Raw genomic sequence first — 8247 nt, 5'->3', positions numbered from 1 at the left:
GAGACAAACCAATTTTAGAAAAATCGCTTTTTTTAATCAGGACAAATTATATCTGCCACACTTTCCATACATTACTTAATAAACTCACCATTGGTAAATGGTTTTGATTTTTTTGCAATCAGATTTGCTACCAAATAACTAGCTTTTATAATTGAGTCCTTTTGAGTAGTGACTTTTTAAAAAAAATTGTTGAGATGACAGCTTTTTTTTCAGTTCTGCTAATTTGTCTTTACGACAAATTCCTTGATATGCTTCGAATTTGGCAGCATGTTTTTCCCGTATAAATGCCTTTTCAAATTGTAGTCTTTGAAAACTGACACATTTCCCCTACAAATTAAGCATAATGCCTTAGTATTTGTCTCAGCAAAAAAGTACTCATCTGTCCATTTTTTGTTGAATACTCTTCCATCATCTGTGATTTTTCTTTTTTTTCTTTTCTTTTTTGGGTTATGTTTTCTGTTGAAGTCATGCTGGAATAAATTTATTTAGGAATAAATATATTTTTTAAGAAATAACACAAGCCCATCGTAAATTGTTAGGTAGGCAGATAAACAAAGCAAAGTTTAATAATCAAATAAGAAAACTTACAAGTTTACTTAATAATAGTAACAATAAATGCCTGTCATCACAGAACACATGTAGGTAGGTTGAAATATTATATATAACGCCAAGTCGCCACAAGCTGATGTGTGTAGCGGGCAACAGCGTTAAAAGCAATGAAATAATAATTTGCACAATGGTGGGAGTAGAACCAGCTCAGAAATTAACGGTGGTAGCTGCCATTAGGGTGGTCAAGGATTATGTCCTTAGGAGCGCCCCCAAAGACCTTTAGCTGCTCAGTCCCACTGCAAACAGCCTGGACCTGGCTCCGGGCAAGAGGGCAACTAGGAATTCAGGCTCCGGGAGACACCCAAACTAGGGTTCCGCAAGTGAGCCCCATGGAGCAGGAGAGGTGCAGGCAAGAGATGCTGACAGGGTTCTCACGCGGAGGGAGGAGAGATGCCGGAGAGGAGGAGGGTCTTTGTTTCGGAGCCCTGCGGAGCACAGGCAGGGCAGCACTCCCCATCTCTAGCGGTACTTGGAGGCCAGCACCTTGGCGACTTTGCTCGGGAACTTGTCAAAGGAGAGAAGCACTTCGGGGTTGAAGGGCCCATTGTGAGCAGCGATGGTTGTCTTGATGCACTCGCCCAGCATCTGCAGAGAGGAGAGTGGTGGCATTAAGAGAGGCAGAGCATGCCCCCCCCCAAGCCACCGACCCTATGGCTGCAGAGATGCCCCCAGGGTTTCCCCGGCCACCAAAGGGAAGGCGAAATAGCAGGCCCGCAACTAGGGTCTGTGTCACCCGGGGCAAACTAGGATTCTGTGCCCATTTGGCGCCACCCAGAGCTCATTTTGGCGTCCCCCCAGCGCGGCGCCCGGGGCACATGCCCCGCTTGCCCCCCCGCCCCCCCCCGCCAAGTTCCGGCCCTGCGAAGCAGCCCGGGGCGTGCGCCCTTCTCCCCCCAATTCTGCTCGGAGAAGGCGACTCACCTTAAAGTTGACGGGATCCACGAGCAGTTTCTGGGCTTGCAGGTCGCTGAGCTTGAAAAGGGCACCCGCGATGTTGTCCAGGTTGTTGACGGCTTGACGTCACCTTCCTGCCCTGCGCCTTGAGGTCGCTGGAGCCGGGGCTGTGGTCGAAGTGGGGGAAGTAGGTCTTGGTGGTGGGGTGCGCTGAGAACATCCTTCAGGAAGAGGGGAAAAAGGGGGAAAAAGAAGGGAAGCGCGGGCGGCCAGCGGGCGTCACGGAGGCGAGCTTCGCGCAAGCCGCAACCAGAGTTTCGCGGGGGTGGGGGCGGGCTTACCTGCAAAGGGCCTCAGCCCCGTAAGTTTCGGGATTCTTGCTCACAGTGCTCCAGAGGTTCCGCACCCTGGTCTTGTCCTCGTCGCTGAGCACCATCTTGGCAGGTTCGAGCCCTCGGCACCCGGCTGCCCTTTTATCAGGCCGGGGGAGGCCGAGCAGAGCACGCCTTCCCCCTCCCGCCCAAGGCACCACGCCCCTCCTCGTGGGTGTGGGGAGTAAAGCCGCTGGCGACCTCTCTCCAGAGGGGACCGCTTTGTCTCCCCACCCCCCTCCGTCTGTCCTCAGCCATCCACCCGTGCCCGCTGTCTGGAAATCGCGCGGTTCTCCAAGGGGGAAGCCTGATCTGGAAGCCCTGCGAGAGCGATGGGGAATCCCTGTTGGACGAAGTTTGAGAAAATTGGGGGGTGGGGTGGAGGAGGAAGGAGAGAGGAGGTTTGTCTTTCTGGCAAAGGAAGGGCAGGTTGAAGTGAGTTCAGATCAAGGGAAACCCAGATTGGAGGTGTGGAAGAAGTCTAGTTTGGAGACAAGTCAACCTGTTTCTCACCCACCCACCCACCTACCTCCAAGCCCTCTCCAATAAGCCGTTGCAGAGCTGGAATTACTGAAACACTGAAGACTGAGTCTGGTTCCTTCTATTATTGATGCAAAAGAGAATCCCCTTCTGGAGTGCTTTCTCAAAGTAAAGAATCCCTACCCACCCACCCATTTGGGGGCTGTGCTCATTGGGGGGATGAAGATGCCCAATTCAAGCAGCAGCCAAGAGAGGGGGAGAGGCTCCTTCTCTTATCTGTGCAAAGGAGCTGCTGGGACACAGCTGCTCCCAGGCAGTGGCTCTGGGTGGGGCGGCTGAGCCACTGATAAGCAGCCAGGGCAGCCTTGAAGCATCCTTCCTAATGCTGAAAGCCCACGAATGAATGGATGCCACTGGCTGGATTCACCCATAGCATGGAAACCATAGGTTGCCTCATATACTGTACTGACTAAGCCACAACAAATATAGATGGGCACCATATTTCACTCAATATATACCCCTATTCAGTAAGTTACGAACAACGTAACATTGAGCATAAAAACAAACCAGCTACATTATGGTTCAGCATTTATTCATTATACTAACCTTTATTATTTTTATAAATAACTCAAGGTGGGGAACATACCTAATACTCTTGCCCCCTCCTATTTTCCCCACAGCAACAACCCTGTGAGGTGAGTTGGGCTGAGAGAGAGGGACTGGCCCAAGGTCACCCAGCCGGCTTTCATGCCTAAGGCGGGACTAGAACTCACCGTCTCCTGCTTTCTAGCCCAGCACCTTAACTACTAGGCCAGACTGGCTCTCCTTTGCTGGGTCCATGCAGCTTTGCTCTGCAGCTGCAGTGCAATCCCAGAAAAGGCAGATTTAGTTTAGGAAGTTGCCGCCAGGTGTTATGTGCATGACCAGTGAACTTCAAAGTACTTTTGTCCCTTTGAATCCAAAGGATTGCACATAATCTTGAATAAGGGTCTTTGTACTTTGTTCTCTGTGTTCAGAGATCAATAGGAATGAAGGCAACTGTGGGTGTCTTTACATTACTTTTGAGGGATTAGAAATTGTGGCAATTGTATAGAAGTACCCAAACTCTAATCCACCAAAATCCCAAAATGGGAAGCCTAGATTCTATTAGACAGTCCAGTTACTTCAAGTTTATGTGAGGAGAATGCTGCTCATTCAGACACAAGGCCTCACCTCTCACATTACTTCTGCCCAGAATTATGCAAATTGTTTTAATCTCATCTGCAAGGTTATACTCCTGACCAAAAGCCAGTCCAGCAGCACAAAAACTTGCTTGAAGCTAGGGATGGCAGAAGTAGAAAATACTAAGACTGAACATCAGTAGATACAATCCACACTACAATGAATACAATTATACAAATAGTGTAAAATAAATATAATTAATTAATTAAAACTAAATATTGGACCATACTTTAGACTATGCATTGATATTTTTAAAATATTTTGTATTACCTGCCTCTATTGTCCCAATCCAGGGAGACTGAATTACTGGAGTCAGTTCAAAGCGTTATTGTGACCAGAACCTTAAGGAGATAAAATCCAGTGTGAATACAGTTAACAACAGAAGAGAAGGCAGTTATCTTTTCCTTTCTTCTCCTGGACCATGCTCAAAAGATGAGATTTGGGAATAGTTTTACTCTTCTTAGAAATGCTGCTGTTTGAATTGGCTTAGGAAGTTGTTCAGAGATTTGGAAGGCCTAACAACCTGTTTCAATAATGGTATGCTTATATAATTATAGTCTTCAACTGTTTTGACAAGAGTTGATGAATCTGCTGTAGATGGACTTAGATCATTATCTAAGATCCAAGAACTATAAGTCAACCTGGAATGGCACCACCCATCTGGATTGTTTCTGTTCCCCACATCCTATCATGCTGAATGTAATTGCACTCCCCTTACCACCACCTTTTAAAACACCAGATTTCTTGCTAGTGACAGTGACAACTGATTGACTAAAACTGTCATTCAGAAAATTGAGATTGAAAAAACAGCTTTTATTTACCTATTTAGTTGTTCATAAATCTTAATTTTAACTTATTTAACTTATATATTTGTTATTATTTCTTGATATCAAGATGATCATTATTGTGGTACCATTATTATTATCATTAGTATCATTGTTGTGATTGTGGCAAATCAAAATAAATATAGATATTTGCACATATGTAGTAGAAGCAAAAAAAAAATTGCATGCTAGCTAATGAAAAGTGCTTCAGTGCTACAGAACAAGAAAAGTAAATCCATCTAGCTATTCTGTCTATCAAATCTGAATAGTTGTGTTTGGGGGAAAACTCATGATTTTCAATTGAAATAAGCAATGTGATTGTTATCTTAATCCAATATCAAAAGGATCATTATTTTGTTAGATCAAAAAATAGAACAGAGACAAATATTTATCACGGCCAAGTAAATGGCTACAAAATAATCAGCAAGCTTTGTAGGACTGCTTTTCAGGGTTGTGGTACATATGAGAAACAGTTCCCAATAATGTTTGGCTCTGTGCAGATAGTTTAAGGACTGTAGGCTATGGAAAGAGGAAATGAGGAGGCTAAAAAAGTAGAACAATGTAGACAACTGCCGAAAGACACAGATTTCTCAAGAATCTGAGAAACTACATGTGGAAGAGATATGGAGATGAAGAATGAAGACAACCAAAGAGAAATTACAACTGGGGTAAAAATCACATCTCAGGCCCTAAACTTGTAGCCTTCCCTAATTCGTTATCCTCCAGAAGTTTTGGACTGCAACTCCATGATTATAATACAAAGAGCATCAGATTGGGGATGATCCTAAAGCAGAAGTACACGATCTAAAGTTCTCCGTTTGTATGCAACTTCCCCAAAAATTTCAGTGCAGCCCTAAAGACATCCTAAAATTGTTTCAAAGTATAGTTTTTATGTGACCAAAGGGAAATTATTTAATACAGTTCGTGGCTGGAGAATAACATTAATTCTATGGAATTCTAATTGAATTTAAAAGTAAATGAAATGAAGGTCAGTCTTTGTTCTGAAACCCCACCTACTTGTTTTTGGAATACAGCCTTAGCACGCTACTGAGGACAGTATGGTCCTTAGATCTAAACAAATTTACTCAGCCCTTCCCCCCAAAAAGGAGAATTTTGCAATATTGGTAGAAATGTAGTAGGCAGGACTAGAGATTTAGAGAGTTAGTAACCATGGAGTTTAGAGCCACAGACAAATAGTATTGATAGACCTTAAACCTAAACCCAAATAACAAAAAATCTGCCAGTCTGCAACGAGATTATTATATGCACAAAGAAGGAAAAGTACTGAAATACCCACAATGGAGGAATGGATTGTGAAGATGATGGAATTAGCAGACATGGCAAAATTGACCTGTTTGATCAGGGACAAGACTATGTATGTATGTATATATGTATATATGTATGTATGTAGTCCTTCAGGTTCAAAGAAGACATGCTGTTGTACAGTTCATCTGTGGACACGAAGGTGGCTCTGCACTTCCAGCCTGGAAGCACAGAGTCTAGCACAATGGGGGCACTGGAAAATCCATTGTTGTAATAACTGTGGGTGTTATTCTGTGACATCACTCATGGTTTTGTATCAATTTTTGGCAACACCTGTCTTCAAAGCTGGTGGGGGCTTCATAGCACAGGGCTCACCAGTGGGTTCTCTCAGCAGCCACAGCTTCTAGTTCCCTTGGCTGGATGTCACAGTGGCATAGGGTCTCCTTCACAGTGTCTTTGTAGCACTTGCATGGACAACCTTGAGATCTCTTCCCAGTCTCCAGTACACCATAGAGCAACTGGCAAGGCATACTGTGGTCCATTTGGATGATGCGTCCCACCCACCACATCTGGGCTCTGATAATCAGGGACTCAATGCTGGTGGACTTTGTGCAATCCAAGACCTCCAGGTTGGAGACATGGTCTTGCCAACGAATGCCAAGGATGGAGCAGAGAGCATGCATGTGAAATTTCTCCAAAGGTTTGATGTGCCATCAGTATGGCGTCCAGGACTCACATCCATGTAAAACAGAAGGGATAACCACAGCTCTGTAGACTTTCAGCTTTGTGGCGGAGGGGCCTGCTGTGCCCTTTTTAGGGCTGCTCATTCACAAGACAACAAGTACTTTTATAAAAGACTGGAAACCCTTTATGGTTTTTTTGCTGAAAATAGAAAAAAGATGATTTGCTGATCTGTGGATTTGTTAATTAAAAAGTTGAATAACGGGAAGAAGGGAAATAGGTAATTTTAAAGAGGGAGGTGTGAAGCATCATTTGCTTGTAATTGCTGTAAAGGAGATTGAAAATTGCTTCTTTACATTCTTTTCCTGTTTCTGTTTGCTTTTTTTTCTTACATTTTCTCACTCTTTCACTTTACTTTTTCTTCTTTCTTTTCTTTAATTTTACTTTACATTTATCTTTTATATCTGAGAAAAATCTTTAATTAAAAATTATTCTTAAAAAAAAATTCTGCCAGTCTTAGCATCTCCTCAGAATTCTAAGGGGGAAAAGGATGAGGAAAGATGTGGAAAGGATGAGTTTCTCTGATTTGATATAACGAGCCAGTTCTTTGGCTGCAGGATTCCAGTTCTTAGGCCATATTGACTATTATTTATGACAACTGAATATCAGGCGCATAAATCTGATGTTTGTCTATACACCCACTGATGCTGAATCATGCTAAGAGCCCAGCCTGATCTGCCTACAAATCAGTTACAGTTTTAATTGTGGGGATTTACCTGCCAAGAAATGCCATGCTTGAATCTGATTTGTGCTGCTCCTACAAGTGTTATCACTCGGCAGGAAAAATCAATCTTACTTCCATAATGAAGGAAAACAAGTCATTTTCCAAAAGAAATATGATTATGCATTCACAGTTTGGGTAGAAGGAACAGAAGGCAGAGTAATACAGAGCACTTCTGCTCAGAGGGGCTCTCTGCTAGCTGCGACCAGCATAACAAGATTCGATTCTAGTTTAATGTGGCTGCAGCTCAAATCCCATTGGAGAGTTTGTTTGGCAATCTGACAAAGTTATCTCAAGAAAAATAGGTTAAAAAACATAAACTTGACTTGGGTAACTGCATTTTCTCCTCAGCACATGGAGTTTCTTCTTTTTTGTTCGCCTCAAGGCCTTTTAGCCCTCAGCCCCCAAAGTAATACCACTTGGTGCCTCTAGAAAAACAAGAACATTTTAGCAACCTTTTGCTCAAAGGAAAAAAAAAAGCCAGCATGATGATGATGATGATGATGATGATGATGATGATGATGATGATGATGAAAGAGGAGGAGGAGGAGGTTCTGTTCAATAAGGGTTATGAAACAGTTTAGCAATGCTAGGTCACCAGGGGATCTGCAAATGTTTCTCTTAACCAGCTTGTCTTATGCTGAACCACTATAATAATTTTAAAGGCATAATTATCAAGTATTATAGAAGATTTCTCACCCTTGAATGCCAAAGAACTATGCAGAGTCAAGTGTCATCCCTATATTATACAAAGGCATCTAAAACTACATCCTAGCTTTGGCATTTTAGGACAAACTTGAAATATATGAAATGCTTAACTCGTGATTTGGTTTTTACTTATGGATTTTTCAGTGAGTCAGCATGTATATACAAGCTAGACTTTCCCACCTGGTGCTCTGTAAAGTTATTGGGATTTTAATTCCTGTAATTCCTGTAAGCTTGGGCTTTGGCTGTGCTTGCTAGGAATTCTAGAAATTGTAGTTCCCACACTATTGGAGGGCTCCAGATTGGGCAGGGCTCTCTGGAGTCATTGTCCTTTTTGTTAATTTAGCAAATATTAGGAATGGTCAAAACAAATAGCCAGAAGAGATACCACCTGGTGTTGGGTAGTCTCCAGGACTGG

General features: G+C 43.1%; 1 pseudogene; it reads right to left on the bottom strand.

The window, feature by feature from the left end:
• Positions 1–715: 715 nt before the first annotated feature.
• LOC134494007 (hemoglobin subunit alpha-like) lies at positions 716–2518 on the bottom strand (annotated as a pseudogene).
• Positions 2519–8247: the final 5729 nt, after the last annotated feature.

This window comes from Candoia aspera, chromosome 3 (assembly GCF_035149785.1).
Source record: "Candoia aspera isolate rCanAsp1 chromosome 3, rCanAsp1.hap2, whole genome shotgun sequence".
NCBI classification, from domain to species: Eukaryota; Metazoa; Chordata; class Lepidosauria; order Squamata; family Boidae; genus Candoia; species Candoia aspera.
The sequence above is the reverse complement of the archived record's forward strand: the minus strand, read 5'-3'. Positions and strand labels throughout refer to the sequence as shown.